This window comes from Muntiacus reevesi, chromosome 13 (assembly GCF_963930625.1).
Source record: "Muntiacus reevesi chromosome 13, mMunRee1.1, whole genome shotgun sequence".
NCBI classification, from domain to species: Eukaryota; Metazoa; Chordata; class Mammalia; order Artiodactyla; family Cervidae; genus Muntiacus; species Muntiacus reevesi.
This window is the reverse complement of record NC_089261.1, coordinates 50108061-50133284: the sequence shown is the minus strand read 5'-3', so window position 1 is coordinate 50133284 and position 25224 is coordinate 50108061. Positions and strand designations below refer to the sequence as shown.

Below are 25224 nucleotides of genomic sequence, written 5' to 3'. Positions count from 1 at the left end.
CTTCAATTTATAAAAAATATAATATCTGCAAAGTGTAATAAAGTGATGGGCAATAAAAGATTTGGCTGTATTTAGGAATCTTCTTTCTTTGCATCCAGTTGTGACATAATATCCTTTTACTCTTTTCTCCACATTTACTGTCTGCCTAGAAACTGAGTGCATAGGTATCTCTTTTTTCCAGAAACTCTCTGGTAAATACTCTAGTGTAGTGTTGTTGGGGAGAATGTAGCAATGTGGTGGAGAGGGGAGGATGTTGAGAGTGTCACAGAACAGGAAAGTTAAATTATTCTTGTCTTATAAACCCTTATATGTGACCCCCAGCTCTCAGTTCCTAAAGTACAGATTAAATTAATAACAGTACTTTTCATCCCTTCTTTCTTTATCTTGTTTAATAGCCTAGGAATAGACTTTTAAATATTAAAAGGTTGAACTGCTTCTCTACTGGGAACAAGATAAAGGAGAGAAGAGAGAAATTCTGAGCTTGACTGTGAAGTCAAAGCTAATGATTCTGTGATTTTGCAAAGGTTGAAACCCACATTATCTATGCAACAAAGCTTAAGAATTCTGTCACCAGACCTCGTCTATCCTCGTCCCAAAATGTGATAAAGACTGGTTAGTATTAGGTACCATTAGTATTGAGGAAACCATTTTTTGTTAAAGAATAGATACATATTTTAGTTTGTCTACTTATAAAAATGTCAACCTGGTAGTGAGTAGAGGTAATGTCACTATATATTATGAGAACATTTGTTCAGTTTCAGTGCTTTAGAATATTGTTTTGCTTTGTAAAAGTTTAAATTTTAATACAATTTTATTTGCATATTTTTGTCTCTTTTTCTCCTATATTAAACACTAGTGTTCTGCCTTATTGATGTGTAATAAGTAGTGCTAGCCCACGCTTTCAACAATCACCAGTGGCCTGTGTCCAGCGTTTTACTAGACTTCAGGGATCATTTTATGCATTTATCACCCTCTGCTGCTATTCAGCAAAATGTCATGACAACATTCTCATAGCATATAGAGACCTAAAACATCCTATGTGGTATTTTTCACTTTGATTGATTTAGGATCTATAACTGCTCTCAAATGAACAAAAAGCAAGAAAGTAATTTTGCTTTATCAAATAGTTCTCAATGAAAATGATCATTGTGTTTTCTTATAGGAAAAGAGGAGGTCTAGGGGATTTTTCAGTGATGTTTATTTACTTAATCCCTTACCAAATAAGATTGTAAAAATCAAAGAACTGATTCTTCGCACACCCATTACATAGATTATATTTAAATTCATCAATAAATCACTGGAAAAAAATATGAACTTAAATGTAAAAATGTCTATACATATGTATGATGTTTGTCTATAAGAATATGATCATTATTTTAGAAAATAGAAATTATACTGCATATTTACATTTGTACATTATAAGTTTACTCAAGTAAATACATGAAGATTTTAATATTTTTCATTAAAATCCTTACTACGTTACAGCTTTTAGTGTAGAGTTGTGTTAATTTTATTAAACTAGTCTCCTGTATTGAATGTTTATGCTATTTCTAAATTATCATAATCATAACAAAGTTTCAATGAATATTGTTTCATATAAATGTATTACTGACTTTAGCCTAAGTTATAGAGAAGAATTTTCTATGAATGAGCCATTTTTTAATTTTTGACATAATCACTGATCTTGTTAATATTAGCACAGTTATATTTTTTATCAATTTTAATTTTGTACAATTCATTGTATTTCCAGTTTCAACTGGAAAACTCATTGTTTTTATATAACTTTAAAATTCTTCTTATAGTCTGTCAGACATGGGGTAGATTAGTCTCCCTTATATTCCATTCATTTTCTAATTTATGGTAATTTTTAATTCACTTTGAAAGCTTCACATATTGATTTCTATCAACTGTAATATTTTTGATGGTATGTTTTCATTTATATCTAGTTTTAAAAGCTTCTTTCTATCCCAAGACCAGATACATGAATATTATAATTTATATTTTCTGTGGTTAATTTGGCATGTGTTTCTGTAATTTTTAGTTTCTGCTCCTATAAAATGTTTGAAATTATAGTGTATACTGTATACCTCATGTGCACTGGTGTGTGATATAGGGCAGAGCTCAAAATTTGAAAAATCTTAACACTTTTCAAAAGTTAATTTAGCTATTTAATTTTTTCTGATAGTTTAGAGGCCTGCTTGGTTAATTTCTTTTTATAAACATATGTTTGCTTTGACTTCTTATACCAAGTTAGCATTTTAAATTACTATATAAAATTCCATTGAATTTTGAATGGAATATTATTAAACACTTACATTTTTAAGCTTATAGTGTTTTTTGGATGTCATATCTCAGTTAAATGTAGAATTTTCCAGCTTTTTTCATTTTTCAAAGTTATCTATATTTTAAAACAGAATGGAGTCTTAACTTTCCATTAATTTCAATATGCTGTCTGATTTTCCAATTATTTTAATACAAAATGTTGTTTTTCATTTTTAAGTGTATCTCCATTAATTATGTGAAGCCATTTTTTTGTTTTTGTTTTGCATCCTTGTTTCCTGTAATAGACTAAATCCCATTTTTAAAAATACATTGTGGAATTTACATATGTAAAGGATAGACTTTTGGATTCTGTGGGAGAAAGTGAAGGTGGGATGATTTGAGAGAATAGCATTGAAACATGCATATTGCCATATGTGAAATAGATCATCAGCCCAGGTTCGATGCATGAGGCAGGGTGCTCAGGGCTGGTGCACTGGGATGACCCTGAGGGAGGGGATGGGGAGGGAGGGGGATTCAGGATGGGGAACACATGTACACCCATTGCTGATTCATGTCAATGTATGGCAAAAACCACTACAATACTGTTAAGTAATTAGCCTTAAATTAAAATAAACTAATTAATTAAAAAGAAATACATTGTGGGATTTAATTTATTATTGGGTTGGCCGAAAAGTTCAGCTAAATGAAGTTTTCAGCCAACCCAATATTTTATTGAGTCCTGCCTCATATAGCTGTGGGAGAGTAGAATATACAAACTACTGGGTAGGAGATACAAACTATTGGGTGGAAGACAGGCTCAAGGATGTATTGTACAATACAGATAATATAGTCAATATTTTGTGATAACTGTAAGTAGAAAGTAACTTTTAAAAATTGTTATAAAAATTTTGAAAGTAATTAAAAAGAAGAATTCTGCCTCAATATTGATAAGTTTGCTTAGGTTATGGAAGGGTAGCTGCATCTAACCCAGATTTTGATGATCTAAGTCCTGGCTCAAGTTCTTGAAGAATCTTCCCTGCCTTAAGCCCAGTAAAACAACACTTGATGTAACACTTTCATGGAGGTGTATATTACATTATAGACCAGAATGAATTATTTATATGTGAATATAGGTAGGTAGTTCACACATGGGGAGTTCATTCTGGTTTATAGTATAATATACTCTTTTGATCTCTGGGTCAGGAAGATCTCCTGGAGAAGGAAATAGCAACCCACTCCAGTAGTTTTGCCTGGAAAATCCCATGGACAGAGGAGCCTGATGGGCTGCAGTCCATGGGGTCACAAAGAGTTGGACACAACTTAGCGACTAAACGACAACATAGATTTTGTGTTGTTATTTATTCAAGGTTTTGTAGCAATTGTGAACATAATATGGGAAGCTTTTCATCTTTTCTAAATTGTGCTTATGTAACAGCAATCAAATATTTCTTCAGATGTTAAAGTAGTATGCTTTGAAAATCAGCTGTAATCATCACTTTTAATTATAGTAATATGTCCAAAAATGTTCTCTAATTTTATTCCTTATTGTTTTATTTTTGAGTTTTCCTTGAGACAATATGAATTGTTGATATATATATATATTTATTATATAAAACAATCTAATCCTTTCATCTTTTATTAGTATAAAATTACATATACAATTTGTTTATAATTAGAAATACACAGTGCCTTCAGGCACCGCACATCCACACCTAGTAATACTACTTCAACTCATATAAAAGGTGATGAGGAAGGCAGCCAACTTTGAGTGGAATCTCAAGCAGGAAAGTGTTGTTTTCTTTATTATGCTACTTCAAGATCAGTATAGTTTGCTGATCACTTCAAACAAATAAATCTTGATTTTTTAAATGAATTCTCTAGGTCATATTTTAATTTTTATTAATGCTGTTCTCATTTTTATTACTTTTTTTGTCCCACTGTCATGTTCATTAGCTTTCTACCTTACTGATTTTAATACTCAAGTGTTTCATTTTTATATAGTAATGCAAAATTTGATGATAATATTCTTCTGCTTACAGAGTATGTCATATGCCATATGTTTTGAAACACGATGTTCATATTAATATTTTCAAAATAATCCTTTTCTTCTTTGACCTGAGTATTTCAAGAAGGTGTTTTTGTGTTTTATTTAAATATCCAAACAAAATTCTTCCTAAATTGGTTTATAGATTACTGTGATCTCAAATAAAAATAAGAGCATTTCACTTTAGTAGAAATAAGATGAGTTTACAATGCTTAGTTGTCCAAGGGCACCTTCTTCTAAGATATTGTTAGGTCAAATCCTGTAAAAAGCAGACACAAATATAGGTTTTGAAATACAAGAGAATTATTAGAGAGAAATACTGTTAAAAGATTAAAGAGGAGCAAGCATTTGAAGCTGTCTATAGTCTGCATTACAGGTTTGACATTTGTGAAGAAGAGTGAGGTAATTAGCATTGGGAAAGAAGAAATTCAGGTTGGAACCTAGTTTTTGAACGTTTTAGCCAAAATAAGGGTGTCCTCAAAGTCACCGACTGGAAGAATCCCACGTCTTGCAGGAATGGGCCTGCATTGTTTCCATGTTCCCATTGTCACCACTAACTGATGGGATTATCTACAATAGAGTACATGAAGCATTCCATAAACTCCTGGGTAGTAAATTCTGACTGAGTCTCTGCTGAAAAAATAGGTAGTTGCTTATCTAGAAGAGGTATTCATTCCTCTGAAGACAAATCTCAGGCCCTTCCAGGATAAAAGAAGTCAAAGTAGTCAACTTGCCATTTAGTCATATAGTTTACTCATGCCCTTTCTTTCTATGGAGGCTCAATCCAGATGCACCTTTTCTATGTTTTAATGACCAGATCCTGGGCATGGTCAAACTTAATGATTTGCTATATCTTACAGAACTGGGCTCAAAATAGGCAATTCTGTACACATTATTGCTTAGACAACACAGTTCTCTAGTGGTTTATCTGGAATTACATATTAGTTTCCCTCTAGCATTACGACTTTTTTCAGCCTTTTTATTCTTTCTGTCGCTTGGGACATCTTTTTCTCTAGACGTCTATGAGCCACTCTAATAGTTTTCTCCATCCACTGATGTACTTGCCAGACTTTCCAAAAAAAGTGACCTAAAATCAATGAATTCTTGCTTAATCCACTCTTACATTTGCCTACTCTTGATACATCAGTCTCAAAATTCAATCTCATTCATGCTTCCCAAGTTCCTATGGGAGCATGCTAGCAAATTCTCGTAGCTCTTTAGGTGAGTAATGTCTTTCCTCCATCATCAGGACCAACATATTCAGTGTAGTGTTACGGTCAAACTTAACCCTAGCTATTGTCCTGGCAATCAGGAAAGGAGGTAAGGAATCTTTGAAAATACCTGTCAACAGAGAGATGCCCCTGCCATATACTAACACTAGATGTGTCCTAGATTTATTAAGGAATAATGCATCACCTGTAAAAGTTCTAAGGACTCAGAACAGAACATTCTCAGAGCATTTATACGGATTTACACACTTCATGTTTCAGGATCCCAGAAATTCCCAACTGCAGCCTGATATTAGCATGACATACCTGATTTTTGGCTGAAATTTGAATTTCATATGTATATGTCTCTGAAACTCTGTGGTTCTATCAGCATCTCAGTCTTTCTGTCTACTGTGTCTGTTTTCATTGCAGGATATAAGAGGCCTCTTATTTAGCTTATAACTGTTAATGTTTCTTGTGCATGCCTGCTAAGTTACTTCAGTTGTGCCCAACTCTTTGTGATGTTTCTATGCAAGCATCAGTTTAGCATAAGACTAGCCAGTTAGTTCCACTGTCCTTTTAGTCAGATACCCCTGTATGTTTCGAAATGCTTGAAATATTGCACCTGAAGGAACATTTCCCTGTATTAACATGTTTTCTCAGATAACCCTAGGAATGTCATTTCATCAGTAGTTTGACCAGCACTTCTTATATATGTGTGTGTGTTTGTGTGTGTGTGTGTGTGTGTGTGTTTATTTATTTTTTGGCCACAAGGCAATATAGGATCTTAGTTCCCTGACTGGAGAGGCAACCCGCACCCTCTGCATTAGAAGCATGGAGTCTTAACTACTGGTCCACCAGGGAAGTTCCCCCACCCCTACTTTTTACTAGGGACTCTGAGTGACCACATTCTCCTCAGAATGGCATCTTCTTTCCTGTCTGATGGTGAGTGAGTGAGTCAGTTCCAGATTCCTACCCTGTTGCCTGTTTTTGTAGACAAATCTTGGATCTTCTGAGAAACAGAAGTAAAGATGAGATTACATGTGTAACAGATATATAGGTGGAAATAACAATTAAAGACAAATATCAGGAAACCAAAGGAGGCAAGAAGAGTCTTCTGACCTAGCGTATGCTTTCCATCAGTGAAGAAGAGAAGGAAGGGGGCTGGGTAGGCTGCAACAGAGCTCCAAAGAAGATTCAGCCAGGATGCAGGGGGAAACACTGGAAGAGAACTGCAATAAGACCATTTCTCTGCCCGGTCATCAATGGGTAGAAGTCTTTGGAAAGGATGTCCATAATATAGAAGTGGTAGTGGATCTGGAAAAGCACCATCTGGGGTTACAGTTACTTACACTAACTGTAGTTAGTGTACAGTTAGTTGCACTCTGTGACAGATCTGAGAAGCACATTCTCATGGCCTCCACAAATGTTGTCTCATGTTCAGTGGAAAATTATTTAACGTATCCTTCATTTTCCCAGAGCCTTTAACTCTCTCCAGTTAAAGATATTTTGAAGAAGCCCTTCTAGGCTTTTCTGTACATACTTCCTGCTTTTTTTTTTTTTTTTTTTGGCAAAGAAATTAGGTTTCTCTTTGTTGTCTTTTTAAACCTGATTTAATAAGGAAAATTTCCTAGAGGCTTGGGGTAGGAGGTGGCTGCCTTTGATTTTCACATTTACACAGGTATATTGAGGTCTTTCTTTTATTTTCTTTGATCATTTATTTCTGTATTTTTGGAAAGGAAATTAGAGAACCTGTTAATCTATGTATCTTATTCAAAAGTTCCCCTGATCCCTGTTGAATTCACCAACTTAATCTATGTGTCTAACTGCACAATGGGTCTTGTCCCCACTCAAATCCCTCTAAATGCAAATGAATGAGATCTCTGAACTGAGAAGGTAATTTGTTTTAGGTAGGGTATCTGCTTGGCCATAAGTAAAGCTGAATACATAGATGAACAAATACAGTCAAAATTAACATTGTTTCACAAAAAGATAGCATAACAGCATGGATTTTACTAAATCCAGTAGAGTTATCATTTCACAATTAAGCTTTTCTGAACGATTACTTGTGCATATATGAATATATTCATTAATTTGGGAGTTGTCATTTTTAGAAAGTTAAAATTTTGTAAAGTTAATATGAGCAAATTAAATTCTTAGAGTATTAATCTTTCAAGAAGTATACATACTTGCATTAAAAAGACCCAAAAGAGAACAGAGGAGCCATTTTATCCTGAAGTCATTGGAATTGAAATAGCCACAAAGAGCTTGAATTTTTTAAAAAAACATTCATACATGTTTTTGTAAGAATACTTAACTTAAATCATTTTAATATACAGTCTCTGGCAAATATTTTTAGATGGAACCAAGGTTTCTATTGAAAATGTATATGTAGATTGGTGTTCTTATAATTCAATGTAATTTCAGTGTTTCTAGTGCTTTTTTTTTCAGTTGAATAAGGAAGAAAATTAAATAGAAAAATAAAACAAAACAAAAAAATATTTTTTAAATTCATAATTAAATTTGAATACAAAATTTTTTAAATTTTATCATTTTCTCCAATATTTTAGAATTATATTAACCACAAGGTAATTTAACAGCATTTTTAAATGAATTTCCTTTTACTGAATTTTTCCAAAGCAATAGACGTAGGTTTTATGTAAACACACAGATACACACACACACAAGTGGACACAGAGTTTCCTTGGCACATAGATATTAGCAAATTGTATAATGCTTACTTAAATCACCTCGTACTTGTCACAGTTTTAACTGGCATGAGAGAGTCGAGAATAAGCTCAGTGAACTTAGTAGGCATTCAACTTCAGGTGACTGCAAGTGCCGAGAAACTCTTCATAAGTAACCCAACAGTCATCAGTGTTCCAAAGGTATGGTTAGTAGTAGACAGAATAGAGGAAATAGATTGAAATATAGCATGTTGCTTAATTAGAAGGTGATTGTGGAAGCTTGTACTGTACATGTGATTTCCACATTTTCAGGGTTTTATTTTTGAGGTTTATTTGTAAACAATATGACAATGTGCTATAGCAACATATTCTTTTTTTTTTTTTTTTTTTTTTTTAATATTATTTTATTAGTTGGAGGCCAATCACTTTACAACATTTCAGTGGGTTTTGTCATACATTGACATGAATCAGCCATATAGTTACATGTATTCCCCATCCCGATCCCCCCTCCCACCTCCCTCCCCACCCGACTCCTCAGGGTCCTCCCAGTGCACCAGGCCCGAGCACCTGACTCATGTATCCCACCTGGGCTGGTGGTCCGTTTCACCATAGATAATATACATGCTGTTCTTTCAAAACATCCCACCCTCACGTTCTCCCCCAGAGTTCAAAAGTCTGTTCTGTATTTCTGTGTCTCTTTCTCCGTTTTGCATACAGGGTTATCGCCACCATCTATCTAAATTCCGTATATATGTGTTAGTATACTGTAATGTTCTTTATCTTTCTGACTTACTTCACTCTGTATAATGGGCTCCAGTTTCATCCATCTCATTAGAACTGATTCAAATGAATTCTTTTTAATGGCTGAGTAATATTCCATGGTGTATATGTACCACAGCTTCCTTATCCATTCATCTGCTGATGGGCATCTAGGTTGCTTCCATGTCCTGGCTATTATAAACAGTGCTGCGATGAACATTGGGGTGCACGTGTCTCTTTCAGATCTGGATTCCTCAGTGTGTATGCCCAGAAGTGGTATTGCTGGGTCATATGGCAGTTCTATTTCCAGTTTTTTAAGAAATCTCCACACTGTTTTCCATAGTGGCTGTACTAGTTTGCATTCCCACCAACAGTGTAAGAGGGTTCCCTTTTCTCCACACCCTCTCCAGCATTTATTGCTTGTAGACTTTTGGATAGCAGCCATCCTGACTGGCGTGTAATGGTACCTCATTGTGGTTTTGATTTGCATTTCTCTGATGATGAGTGATGTTGAGCATCTTTTCATGTGTTTGTTAGCCATCTGTATGTCTTCTTTGGAGAAATGTCTGTTTAGTTCTTTGGCCCATTTTTTGATTGGGTCATTTATTTTTCTGGAATTGAGCTTCAGGAGTTGCTTGTATATTTTTGAGATTAATCCTTTGTCTGTTTCCTCATTTGTTATTATTTTCTCCCAATCTGAGGGCTGTCTTTTCACCTTACTTATAGTTTCCTTTGTTGTGCAAAAGCTTTTAATTTTCATTAGGTCCCATTTGTTTATTTTTGATTTTATTTCCAATATTCTGGGAGGTGGGTCATAGAAGATCTTGACACAAACAGTTGGAGAAACATACCGTGTTCATGGATTGGAAGAATCAATATTGTCAAAATGGCTATTCTACCCAAAGCAGTCTATAGATTCAATGCAATCCCTATCAAGCTACCAACGGTATTTTTCACAGAACTAGAACAAATAATTTCACAATTTGTATGGAAATACAAAAAACCTCGAATAGCCAAAGTAATCTTGAGAAAGAAGAATGGAACTGGAGGAATCAACCTGCCTGACTTCAGACTCTACTACAAAGCCACAGTCATCAAGACAGTATGGTACTGGCACAAAGACAGAAATATAGATCAATGGAACAGAATAGAAAGCCCAGAGATAAATCCACGAACCTATGGACAGCTTATCTTTGACAAAGGAGGCAAGGATATACAATGGAAAAAAGACAATCTCTTTAACAAGTGGTGCTGGGAAAACTGGTCAACCACTTGTAAAAGAATGAAACTAGAACACTTCCTAACACCATACACAAAAATAAACTCAAAATGGATTAAAGATCTAAATGTAAGACCAGAAACTATAAAACTCCTAGAGGAGAACATAGGCAAAACACTCTCCGACATAAATCACAGCAACATATTCTTTAAGGAAAAATATATAGTTGTGTCTAGACACAGTTAAATAAGCTATTCATTTTCAAACATTTGATACTAAAATTTGCCAGGCTCCTTAAGCTATTTAATTAATAATCAATTGCAATCATTAAAACATACACTGATTGAGCCCTAAAAAGCTATATAATTGTATTAAACAATTTCATAATTATTCTCATTGACAGAAAAATGAAGAAAGTTGAAAGTAAGTAATACTTTTAGAGGGACTATCCCATAATTATTCATATTCACTCATTAATTGATATAAACATTTCAGGTATCTCCTTAATTGATGAAAATGATTATTGGCCTAGGATAAAAAAATTAAAAATCAACCTAATACATTATGTGCGAGGTTACTTGAATTTTAGATATGCCATTTTAAAATTGGCTTTATTTAAGAAAATTGTACTGTTTGTCACTTGTATCCTCCTATGTTTAGTCTTAGCTACCTATGGTCAAAAAGCTCTATTTCATAGCTCTAGTTTAGGGTTCTCATAATACAACTTGTAAAATATCTAAATAACTAGCAAACAGAATATCTCACTGGATAGAAACAATTTTTGACTCTCTCTGGATAGTATGACCTATGTAATCTAATTTTTGGTTTCAAGGTTTTATACAGGGGGAATTTCCCCCATGGACTTCCTGAAATAATTTGAATGAACAGGAAGTTCAATATTTAAGCATGGCAAACCAAATTTCCTGTATATTTCTTATATCTAAAAAATTCTTAAATTAAATTTATTTGTATAAGTGCTTCAGTTACCACAAGTACTTGTGATCATAATTCTACTTAGCACACACATGTGGGACAACATACATATATTAATAACTAAAACTTTTAAGTTCAACTTTTGTGGGTAGGTAAATTTATGAAGATAATCTTTCAAATATACCAGTGCTTCAATGTTTATGAATAGTATAACTCTAAAATGAACAGTAAAATACTGGCAGATAAACTTCATTAACCATTTTTATCACAACTTTGTTACATTTATGACTGCTATTTAGCACTCCAATCAGGATGTGCAGTGCATTGAGCATGAGAAAAACTATTAAAATTATTCTGTGTGATATGAGAGTGCCCTTTATTGGACTTGTGCTACTGACTCTGCTTCAAAATTGCCAAGTTTTAGAACAGCTGCTCAGATTTTATTAGTAATGCATCAGAGATGCTTAACCTGTGCACCTCACTTTCCTATTGCACTGTCTTCCTTGTGGATTAACAAGGCATTAACAGTGGGAATGGAGAGCTGTGTTCCTCTTGTGAAATTATGCCCAAGCTAGGTTTTCAAACAACCCTAAAGGCATCCTTTTGTTTTTAAAGAATATTAGTTTTTTCCCCTTCCTTACTTCCTTTCTTTCTCTCTCTTCCTTATTGCCTTCCCTCCTTTTCTCTTTCTGTATATCTATCTGTGTCTCTTTCTTTCTTCATTCCCTCCCTTCCTTCTTCTCTCTCCCCTCTTTCTTCTAATATCTTACTAGAAATCTGTTTTCCAAAGAGTACAAAAACATACTACCTGTGACTTTCATATAGGAAGTAGTAAAAATTTAACATTTAAAAACTATAGCTATGAATATGGTGTTCTATGACTTTGAAGTACTACATGTTACTGAGTTGAGTGCTTTAACATAGAGGGGCAAGAACCAAGTAGAGAAAAGACTTGTAATTGTGTCCTCCTTAAAAGACATTCATAAACTCCTTTCTTGACTGAATATTTTCTGAGCAAAATAAATAATTCTTCTTTACAATGCAGCAGGCTAGTCCTTTAATTTAGATATAAAAAGCTGATTGTTATATATGTATATATATATAGGTATGTATATTCATGTTGTTCTCCCTCAGTATAACCCTTACAGTCAGCCATTGTGAACCTGCTCTTTACAGCATGCTTTAGAGACCCCCATTTTGCCTTCCACTGGTCACTGCACTTTCCATGGTGAATGAATTGTAAAAGCCTTACCTGAAGTTTGTTTCCCTCCTTCACCATGGAACTTAGACCCTGGAATTACCTTTAGTTCCTTCAGAGTCCTTTTCTCCAAGATGACACAAAGCTGATTTTACTGCTACTGTGCTCACTGCTAGCCCCTAATAATGGACCTGGACTTCCATCTTTGCCTGAGGGCTTGTGGATAGAGCTTGGATGCAAAGGCTAAGTAATGTTCCTTTTAGTGAGAGAAAGTTCAGGGACCAGAGCAGGGGTGGAAGGAGGAATGAAGAGGTCTCACTCGGTGCCCATGTTTGTACTCTTGATCTGGTCCCACAAACGTACTTGTTTTGCATATCTCCCTTAACTTCTATGAACTTCTAGAAAGACAAAAAAAAAAAAAAAGAATCTTAATTATCTTTATATCCCAAAGCCTAGTATGTATTTTGGTTTTTTTTTTTTTGGTAATTATTTAGTAGGCTTTTCCCACCTTTAACTAGCAAACATATCCTGAGGCAAGATCTAATGTGTGAATTTTTGTGTTGGGTCTGCACAGTATTTAATTTTTATTTTGAATAAATATTTATTACTTGGGAAATTCTATACAATAATCTGTCTTCTCAGAAAAAAATCTGAAAAACACCAGTCCCAGCCATGTTCCCAAATGCTGTCTGCAAACACCAGCTTCTTTCTCATCTCCAACAAATATCCTGCAGCTTGTCCAGTTTCTAATGGCTGAGAGATCCCCATGATTTTTCTCACAACAATTTCAATGTTATGAGTCACCTGCCTCGATCCTTTAGGCCGCTGAATATGTGATATTTGCAAAAAAAATGCATGAAATGAATGAGAAGTTAAAACATAGAAGATAGTACTAGATTAGTATTAAAATTCTATATTAAAATTATTAAATTTTAATAGCTTAGTAATTATTATTTCATTTAAATTTAAATTCATAAGCCGGTATTGATTTGTACAAATGGACTTCCACTAGCTCTGTATCAATCAAGTTTAATTCTTAAATTTTGTGCAAAATTATTCATAGTTTCATTAGTCTTAACTGTTGAATGTTAAAAATCCTCAATTAATATTCCTAATCAGATAATTTTTGAGAAAGAAACTTTAAAATGCCTGCTTTGTATTTGAAATCAGCTCTCTCTGATTTCAAATTCTTATTTCTCGAAAGAGCTGTTAGAAATTTGTGCCTCAAAAGACCATGATGTTATAAATATATTTTTCCTTTTCAAAATATCACTACCCCATTGGACTAAAAAACTTTATTACTGTTTTTCTTTTCAGGATATAATGGCAAATAATTTATGACAGAACCAAATGCTAGGTACTTTGTTAAGTATGGATTTATATTTCATATTCCAGTTATCATGGTAACTTTGAATGTATCATGTGATATTTTATTATGAATGAAATAGTCTACCTTTATATCACATCTCTTATTTGTGGAAGTATTTTTCTAATAGCGCTGCAAAATATGTAATAGTTCATCAGTCATGACATTGGTAGTATAGTTGTGATAACCAGAGAGAAAAGGAAGAAATGCATAGGGGAGGTATTTCAAAATAAATAGTAAAGTCATTTTGTTCTGTGTGTGATGAGAAGAGAATCCAAAAGGATGCCTAAATTTTTGCAGTGATAGTTATAACCAGTTGTTCATCAATAACTTCTCCAACTTCCCTTCCCAAGGCCATCAGATGAGGCTTTCAAATATAATACTCTGTTTTGGAAAGTAAACATTATATTCTAGTTGAATTACAGATAAGATATGCTAAATACGATTGAGAATCTATATCTAAACCTTAAACTTATGCAGATATTTTATAAAATCTCAGTTATTCATCCTAAACGATTAAATTCCAAAATATTAGATTTGAAAGCTCTTGATTGGTTACATTCGTTAATATTTTCATGCAATTGTCTTCTGTATTCCCGGTAGAAATTTTGCTTAATGTTGATAATCTTAAAAATCTTAAGCCCCCGCCCCATTGTCTATTTCCCTTGTCTGTCTAACTGTAGTATTATCCTCCTGCCTGGACAACTATAGAATAGACCTGTGTCACAGCGCTTGTTCTTGGTTGGGAGCTTCATGCTGCATTGAAGCCACAGTCAGTGAGTCCCCCAAAGACACAGGGATTTTATTGATTTGGCTTTCCTTCATGTTATCTTTCAATTTTTGATTTGACTTGACTTTTGGTGAATCAGTTAAAAGCTTACTGCTGGGGCATGAGAATTCAGTGACAGCTTTCAGTGCTGTACCCCTTGTGAAGATATTTGGCTGCATGTAAGATACGGTTTAGTTGTCAGTCTTTAGCACACAGCTGACACCTTAAAATGATCCATAATCTGTTACAGGATTACTCATGTGAGAGCTCATACATAGACTGTACAGCCTGCTGGAATGTCAGTGTCAATGCTTTACTCTGTATATAGGCATCTAACAGTAAGCAGTCTCGTGACAAGGTCTAGATGTGACAGTTTCAGAGAGCAAAACTATTATGAAAAATTGGGCTAAAACAAATGGCATAACCATCTGCAGAGATGCCTTTTCCAAAGACATAGTTTATAAATATGTTGCCTAGAAAACTTGGTGAAATACTTAATACAATCAATTGCAAATCAACTTTGGAATATAGAGGAAGATGCAATCTAATTATAGTTTGTGTGTTTGAATAAAGATGTACAAATATACTGTTACAGATGTACGATGGGATAAATGAAACTTAATTTTATGTTCAGCAGTGGTCACAAGACTGAAAAAGGTCAGTTTTCATTCCAGTCCCAAAGAAGGGCAATGCCCAAGAATATTCAAATTAACATACAGTTGTGCTTATTTCACATGCTAGTAAGGTTATGCTCAAAGTCCTTCAAGCTCAGCAGTATGTGAATGGAGAAATTCCAGATGTACAAGCTGGGTTTCAAAGAAGCAGAGGACCCAGAGATCAAATTGTCAACCTTCCTCGGATCATGAAGAAAGCAAGGGAGTTCCAGGAAAACATCTACTTCATTTACTATGTTAAAGCCTTGACTGTGTGGATTACAACAAGCTAGAAAATTCCTAGAGATGGGAGTATCAGACCACCTTACATGTTTCCTGAGAAACCTGTATGCAGGTCAAGAAGCAACAGTTAGAACTGGACATGAAACAATGGACTGGTTCAAAATTGGGAAAGGAGTACAACAAAGTTATATACTGTCACCCTGCTTATTTAACTTATATGCAGGGTACATCATATGATATGCTGGGCTGGATGAGTCACAAACTAGAATCAAGATTGCCAGGAGAAATATCAGCAACTTCAGATATGCAGATGATACCACTCCAATGGCAGAAAGTGAAGAGGAACTAAAGAACCTCTTGATGAGGGCGAAAGAGTAGACTGAAGAAGCTGGTTTAAATTAAATATTTAATAAAAACTAAGACCATGGCATCCAGTCCCATCTTCATGGAAAACAAAAGGGGAAAAATGTAAGAGGGTCAGATTTTATTTTCTTGGGCTACAGAATCACTGCAGACAGTGACTATAGTCATGAAATTAAAAGACACTTGCTCCTTGGAAGAAAAGCTATGACAAACCTAGACATCATATTAAAGAGAAGAGTCATCACTTTGCCGACAAAGATGCTTATAGTTAAAGCTATGGCTTTCCATTAGTCATGTGTGGATTTGAGAGCAGGACTATAAAGAAGGCTGAGCATAGAAGAATCGGTGCTTTCAAATTGTGGTACTAGAGAAAAACTGAACAAACTCCTGGAGATAGTGAAGGTCAGGGGAGCCTGTCATGCTGTTTGGGTTGCAAAGAGTCCTACATGACTTGGCAACTGGACAACAACGAGAAACCTAGGAATAACCTTGGAAAATGTAAACTATTTTCAGAGACATCAATAGCTAACTCTTTAAGCCAGCGTAATAATGTTCTCAATTAGTTCATGTAGTGAAATAGGAATTAAAGTGTAACTTAAGAAGTATTGGGTGCATATTACAGGCAATGCATAGTCTTTGGTATCATTTTATCATGGGAGAATCTAGAGCTGCTGTTAAATCTGCCAGATGACTGAGGCTTCATAAAACTAATTTTTGGAGGTCCCTGTCTATGTAAATGAACAATTAGATTAAATACTGTTTCACAAAAATTCGTAAAACATGTAAGCTCTAGTGATCTGTCTGAAGATTTAGAACAATGGATAGAGGAGGTGTATTTATCACCCAAGCAATATACAGGAAGAGTTTTTCTTAGTGCCCATGCACCATCTCATCTTTATTGTCAACTGTGCCATTCTAGTTAATTTCATGTCTCTCACCAAGACATAAAGGAAAGAATGCTGTACCAATTATGATGCCATGGTTCTTCAGGACCTAATTATATTTAACAATATAGATTTGCTTGCTATGTAGTTAATGTTACTTATATCATTACTCATTTGTATTTTCCCAAAAGATATGTTCAAATCCTAACCCTTGGTATTCCTAACCCCTGGTGAATGGTGACCTTATTTATAATCAAGTTAAATTGAGGTCATATGGGATAAAAGTGAACCCTAATGCAGTGACTTGTTTCTTTGTAAGAAGAGGGAAATTTTGCCACAGACACAGAAGACACAGGAGAGAAGACCATGTGAAGATGGAGGTAGAGATTATTTTTTGTATGTCTACAAATCAAGGAACTCCAAGATTCCCAGCAGCCACCAAAAGCTAGGAGAGAAGCACGGAACTATTTTTCCCTCAGAGCCTTCAGAAGGAATCAACTCTATTAAAGCCTTTATTTTGAACTTCTGGCCTCCAGAAATATAAAGACTAAATTCATACTGTTTTAAGCCCCTCAGTTTATGGTAATTTGTTATGGCGGCCCTAGAAAGCTAATACACTGGTGATGCTGCATCATCTAACGTGTCACCCAAGAAATAATCAGTTTCAATGGCTCTATCCAAGATTGCTACTTTGATTCATTGATGGTGACTACAAATGTAAGTCTTACTCAGAATGTGCAGGGAACAGTGGGTGATAATTCATTTTTTGGACATGTTAAAGTTACCATTTGGAATTTAATAGCATAAATGTAGAACAACTCAATGTCTTCTCTTGAACTCTTTAGATCATAATCACTACATTCTTATAATGTGACCTTTGCAATATTGATGACACTCCTGCTTATTTAGTGAGGAATATAAAAAAAAAGAAAAAAAGTACTCTGATATAAATTTATAATCTCAAATAAAAAAAATGAAGTTGTACTTATGAATGAATCCATGTGAAGCCAACACTAGCCCTGGATTTCCATCTCCCTGTTTACTCTGAGTAAGACTTGGGTGGTACAAGGTTATCTAATTGATAATACTATGGATTTGAAGAAGGGTAACATTAGGGGCAAGGAAACCAGTTAAAAGACTATTGCTATTATTTGGATTAAGGGTTTGGACTGCATGATGAAAACTATGGTATTGGAGAAATTAAATTAAACCTAATATGTTAATAAAAACTTGATACCTCGATCCATAATCTGTTACGGAATTACTCACATAGTAAGTGGACTATACGGCCTGTTGGAGTGTCAGTATCAGTACTATCCTTTATATATAGATATTTAATGATAAGCAGTCTTGCGTTTTAAGGGACAAGGTCTAGAAAATGACATTTTCAGAGAACAAAACTATTAGACTGAACAAATAGTATAGCCACCTACCAGTAAAAACAATAGCACCTTCATTTGTTGTGTCAGTCACTGTGTAGACACTTCTGTCATTTTATATAAATTCTTACTCTCTCAGCAGGCATTATTCTCATTTTACAGGTGAGGAATCTGAAACTCTGAGTTTAAGCAGGTTGCAAAAATCATGTGCCTTATAACTGAAGTCACTCACATTTCATCCCCAAACTGTTTGGTTTCTAAAAACTGTGGTCTTTCCATCATATTAAGTATATATTTTATGTTTACATCATCGTATTTTTATCACCAGACTCATAATACACAGTACACATCAATGGAGCACCAGGTGACAACAAGGGCATAAACTTAATTATCATCTATCTATTCTTTACTTAATAGTTTCTACTCTGAAACAAATCTTACTAGGTTAGAAAAGATCCAATGCAAACAACCAGTGCTTTCAAAGTCAAACTTAAAATTCCATCTCTTAAAATACAGATTTTCCTGAATTACATAGAAATTAGGAGGTAAAGTAATTGAGCCCCATGTTATCTAAAATTTTCCCTGAATTTACAAAATTTATCAGTTTTGGAAGCTTTTATAAAACTCTGCTTCTGTGTGTGTGTGTGTGTGTGTGTGTGTGTGTGTGTAGCAGAGAAACTGAGAGAAATAAAGAAACAGTGACAGAGATTGACCTAAGCAAAGAGTTATTTTATGCAGCAAACAGCTATCATACTGGCTGTGTTTTATTGGCTTCTTGATATTCTTACAGTGGATACTGACTCACTAATATTTTCCCAGTCCTAGAGTCACTGACAGTACTCTTTTCACATTAACAGATGGCATTGCCTTTTGTGTCCTGGGACATGAGACTCAAGACTCAAGGGTTAAAGATATTACTCTAGGACCTTAATGCACTCCACACAACCCTAAGTTTCTCCAGATTCAGAAAGTTGTTTGATCTCTGAGAACTTTCACGTATAATTTTGTAGAAACAACCCCTCCAGAGATCACCCTGTTTTCCGCTCTTTGTCTAGAGCAAACATTTTTGTAATGAACCAAAGGTTAAATATTTTTGGTTTTATGAGCCAGATGTTCTCTGTCATGACTATTCAACTCTGCCATTATAATGTGAAAGCAGCCACATGTAATATGAATGGCATGGCTATATTCTAATAAAACTTTATTTACAGAAACAGGTGGCTGATGCAGTTGGTCCATGGTTGTAGTTTGCTAACCCCTGATATAGGGTATCACTATGTTATTTGTCTTCTTTTACCATAAGTATATTCAGTTTTGAACTATCTTGAATAAAATTTCACTATATAAAAGAATCAGGAAATCAAATTATCCTGAAATAAAATATTTGGGAAAAATTATTCTGAAATATATGTTTTATTCTGTTTACCAATTTTTCAAACCGAATTTCAAATCCTTACAGTCTATCTCAGCATATTTCTTCTACCCTATCTTTATACACGCACATACCCCAGTCTGATATTGATTATCTCCTCAACAGTCTAGTTGTACCACCATCCCACAGTGACATAGTGCTCATTTAATTCCTCTCTCTCCTTTTTTCTACAACTTCTACTTGCTGAAATTCTCACCCAGATATTACCTACCTAAATGGTGGTCATATTTCAATGAGTTAGAGTTAGAATGAACATAAATTTTTATTGTTTGCCTGAGTACTCTAATTGTTGGTAATATTTATCTAATTTAACTAATAACTTATGACATTAATTGTCATGACCAGCTATTCCCTCCGAGTGTCTGTATGTGTATGAGTGGGTGGGTATGACTATGTGGGGGTGTGTCTTAATGCTGCTCTAGGATCTGGGAGGAGAAGGCAATGGCAATTCACTCCAGTACTCTAGCCTGGGAAATCCCATGGAGGAAGGAGCATGGTAGGCTACAGTCCATGGGATCGCGAAGGGTGTGACACGACTGAGCGACTTCACTTTCACTTTTCACTTTCACGCACTGGAGAAGGAAATGACAACCCACTCCAGTATTCTTGCCCAGGAGCCTGGTGGGCTGCCGTCTAAGGGGTCGCACAGAGTCGGACCCGACTGATGTGAGGTAGCAGCAGCAGCAGGATCTGAGAATTACTAGTTTGCATTCTAGTAGGCAAGATAGTCATTTGAGTAGCTGTTTCCATATATTTTGCTTGCATTAAGCAGTATTATGTGTTATATTATTCCTTCTCATTAAAATTGTAATATAAATGAATCCTGAAAACCGTTCTATGTTTCATATATACCTCACATGATAACTAGATAAGCGGATGTATTTTTATTGGCAAAACTCAAAAACAAAATGTTAAACTAAATAAAAAAGCGAAGTTTCTGTTTTAAATTACAAGTATCATAAAAATTTAATATAATTTGCCACATTTTCCAACTTTTTTATTTGTAAGGGCACCATGGGTTTTACAACTGCAGGTTAATTCTTAAGTTCCTTCTAAAGTTAGAGTTTCAGTTAAGAGTAAACCATGCTTGACCCTGATGTAAGGGAGCAATGATGCAGGTTGAGTGAAAGGGAAGGAAGCTTAGGAGAGAAAAGGTGCTTGGGCTACTTGTAAAGAGACTGCAGTCCTCTCTTTTAAATGTTTTATTGTCTAATAGGGAAAAAAAACCTTTTCTCCATGAAGCTACTGTTAATTAAGGGGAAAAAGGGAAGAAAGAGATAGGTGAAGAATGGTATCAGAAAGCATTTTTCTTGATTTCTTTCTTCCATACACGTGACAAAAATATTCAGGGAAAAATATGCAACCACAGGCCTAGTGTGTGTCACTTTTAAAAGGATTCAGTATCTTTTCTTTAAACATCAGTTACTTAATTTAGAAATTAAATTTTTGATTCATTGCAGCGCTGTTTATAATAGCCAGGACATGGAAGCAACCTAGATGTCCATCAGCAGACGAATGGATAAGGAAGTTGTGGTACATATACACCATGGAATATTACTCAGCCATTAAAAAGAATTCATTTGAATCAGTTCTAATGAGATGGATGAAACTGGAGCCCGTTATACAGAGTGAAGTAAGCCAGAAAGATTAAGACCAATACAGTATACTAATGTATATATATGGAATTTAGAAAGATGGTAGCGATAACCCTATATGCAAAACAGAAAAAGAGACACAGATGTACAGAACAAACTTTTGGACTTTGTGGGAGAAGGCGAGGGTGGGATGTTTCGAGAGAACAGCATCGAAACATGTATATTATCAAGGGTGAAACACATCACCAGCCCAGGTTGGATGCATGAGACTAGTGCTTGGGGCTGGTGCACTGGGATGACCCAGAGGGTTGGGATGGAGAGGGAGGTGGGAGAAGGGATCAGATGGGGAACACATGTAAATCCATGGCTGATTCATGTCAATGTATGGCAAAAACCACTACAATATTGTAAAGTAATTAGCCTCCAACTAATAAAAATAAATGGAAAAAAAAAGAAATAAAGCCAATGTTACTTAAAAAAAAATTTGATTTCTGAATCAAGTGACAAGATGTGTCAGAATTATATATCAGTCAGAAATGGCATAATTCTAAGTCAGTTGAATTGAATATTGTTAAAAGATATATTTTTCACCGGTCTTACAATTACTTACAAGTAAGCAATCTGCCTAATTTTCTTTTAACATAACTATGATGGCAGAGGCCCAGTATTTAATTTAGAGCTAACTCCTATCAACTAATGGCTCAATTTGACACCTTGTTGCTATATACTAACAGGGATGAGATTTTGTAAAGGTTTTGGCAGGGATCCAGTCATCACAGCTGCTCTTGTATGATTACTGCTTGAGAAAACAGTTTTTCCCACCTCTAAATACCCTATTTTCAAATGTAATTTTGATGTGAGAACTTCTTTTATCCTTTTTTACACATAAATCCTTCCCCTTAGGAAATACTCTAACATCGGCTATTAACTGCTATTACTCACAACTATTACTCATCTGTGATATCATTGTAAAGTAAATCACCAGAAGCCATCCAACCAACTATCACAGGGAGGGTAGTATTTTATTGTTAGAAGGTTAAGGTAGAGAAGCTTCTAGGCAAAAGAAACAACACATATCGTGAGTATATCATAAAATTATTAAACAACTAAAAACATTAAACTCAAGTCTTGATAGCATTTTTTTATTCTTATAGACAAGGTGCAGATATTGGGAGATACCCAGATTCAGATTCCCAATTCCAGATATTGAGAATATTTAGAAAACCCTACACATAGAATAGATTCTAAGGTCCTGGAGTGAAAGCATGAACAAAATGGGTTTCTTTTGGCGTGGTTCTTAAGGACATTAGAATAAATTTTAGCTCGAAGTTTGGCATTATACAATTAGCTTAAATATAGCTTTTCATTAATATAATATTGGTGTGTAGTTATTTTGATTGGTATTTATTGAATTGTGATTATGTAAACTCTAAACTTCAGGAAAACTCTGGGCTTTGAAATGTACGTTATTCAATTTTGTATTCTGAGTCTATTAAGTTCACCTCTGAATGACATGCCAAAGTGCTCATAACCAGAATATTATAATAGACTTGCAAATATGGCACTAACACCAAAATTTCTCACTTGATCCATTATATCTTGTTTGCCTTGGACTATACTAATTTTGAGTCTTGATTAACTCTGTCCCTTCTGCTCAGGCAATCTTACTGGTATATCAGTTGTCTTCCTTGCAGTCTTTCAACTTTTCATTTTGTTCCCTCAAATTCATTCAAATTTGAGTGAATCAATGTCTAATTTAATGTCTAATTTAACTTGTCCTTGGTATCCATTGGCTGTTAAACTGAGAGCAAATACCACTAAACACAGAACCACTAGCAGCAGCTATCACAGAAGTCTATGTCAGAACATTTGTTACTGTGTGGTTTTGAGATGTAATATTATTAATTGTACGTTAACACATAATTAAGAGTCAACTTAGATGGTGCACAATTTTTTAAAAGTGTGCCTTCAATGGCAGAATCATTCTGTAATGATTCCCTGTAATATTTTCCTTCTCCACTGATTAAATTACATACTTAATTAAACAAACATGTGTCCCAACTTTGATCCCTTTTATAGTTGGATATCTATAAACAGTTGTATATATAGGGCTGCTAAAGAATGCCTTTGTTTCTTTATTGATTATATCAAAGTCTAAACATAAAGGATGTTGAACAGAGCTGGCTTCATAAGTGTGACCCCATATGCTTACACAGGGCCTTACACTCAGAAATATCCACACTTGGTATGGTTCTCTACCTCTATGTCTAACATAAATTGTATGCCAGATTATAAGAACTGGAGAGAAATTAAGGTATTATAAGAGGAATGAAGAAAAAGAGACAGACAGACAGGGAGATATTACCGCCAGGACAGAGACAATAAAATTTAGCATCATCTCTCTCTTTACTGAAATTGTCTTTGCCTTAGGAAAAACTCTCCTCTCTGACCTTTTAATATCAAAGAGGGTTGTTATTAGTCTGTCATTTAGGTGATAAAACAATTGATAGAAAGTTTTCCTGAGAAGTTATTGAAACCAAATTTGTGATTGATTAAAATCTGTCTCTGGCTCAGAACAAGTTCTTTGTTGTGGCCAATGGTGGAGTGAAGATGTCTATGATCAATGTATTATGTTTAATTCTGCCAACTAAACTGTTTCTGTCCTAAAGTAAGCACACAACCAGAGATATGATGGGTCCAGGCATTTGTAAAAGGAACATGACACCTTTGCAGATATATTTGAAGGTTGATAAGAATATGTGAAGGTGTTATAGCCAAGATGATCAATTTTCCAAGCACTTAAAAAATAATAAATACCAGAAAATTAGCCTCATGGTATTACATAGTCTATCTTGGAAGACATTTGGTCTTGTCCAAAATATCCATTGAGACATTGGTCCATGATTTGCTTATTAATATAAACATTTAACTTCATTACTTTTTATATTATTTTTATTGTAGTTCATGATGAATTTTGTATTTCACATTTATTCTTGTTCTTCTTCATCATTGAATTACTTTTCAGTAAATGAGCAATTTCTCTCAAATGTATATAGACCTGATTATTAGCTTTATGTTTGTTATATGCTAACAATCTCTATAGTATGAATTTGATTTTGTTAGTATCATCATGAGGTTGGTGACCTTTTCTGAGAGTGACCACCAAAAATCTGGATGATAACTTATACATGTTTTTTTAAGTTCTTCTTTTAACACTCCACTAGACCTCCAAATTAAAGGATCAGGCACTACTATCAGCTTTTGAAATTTGCTATACCAGCCTTCCATTGCGTTGTTCATCCTGTGGTTGCTGTTCAGTTGCTGATTGTGAGCATTCCAAGTTTCTTGTGGAAATCGTGGACCTTCTAGTTCTCTGCCTCTATCATGCCTTTCAGGGACATATACTCTCTCCACAAAGTCCATTTGGTCATCTAATTTTTTTTTTTTTTTTTTTTTTTGCACTCTCCACAATGTACTCGAAAGTTGCATTCACATCTTCCAAAAGCACATATGAAAGTCCAAAAACATGAATACATGCTTAGAGGTGTTACTTGTCGTATACTCTTATGTTAAAGCCAACAAAGATAATTTTTACCACAGTGATTATGAAAAGTGAAACAAGGATTCTTTTACTTGTGCCTTTGGTTAAGAGTAGTTGAATCACACACATATTTGTAATCTCAAAATCCATCACACACAGTGAAATGTTATAATGTTGAAAAGTTTTTCCCATGTAAGTGCAAGTATATATATGTGTGTGTGTGTGTATGTCTTTTCTTCTTTCCATTATTATGCAAAATCAGTAGTACTATGTAACTCAGTACTGTGCACAGTACATATCTGAGTGAACAGTGTTAATGCCATCTTGAAGTTACCATTACTGAGTAGTGTGGTAAGTTTGGTTCAGTTGCTCAGTCACGTCCAACTCTTTGTGACCCCAAGGACTGCAGCATGCCAGGCCTCCCTATCCATTACCAGCTCTCAGAGCTTTCTTGGACTCATGTCCATCGAGCCAGTGATGCCATCCAAACATCTCATCATCTGTCATCCTGCCTTCAATCTTTCCCAGCATCAGGGTCTTTTCCATCAGTCAGTTCTTTGCATCAGGTGGCCAAAGTAATGGAGTTTCAGCTTCAGCATCCGTCCTTCCCGTGAATATTCTGGACTGATTTCCTTCCAACACCAACATTATGCTGATATTTTCTTGTCGCATCTTGAATGACTGGACTG

At 34.7% G+C, this 25224-nt stretch overlaps 1 pseudogene; it reads right to left on the bottom strand.

The window, feature by feature from the left end:
- LOC136145488 (trifunctional enzyme subunit beta, mitochondrial-like) overlaps positions 1–24417 on the bottom strand; it is a 32531-nt pseudogene extending 8114 nt beyond the window's left edge.
- Between the last annotated feature and the right edge of the window lie 807 nt (positions 24418–25224).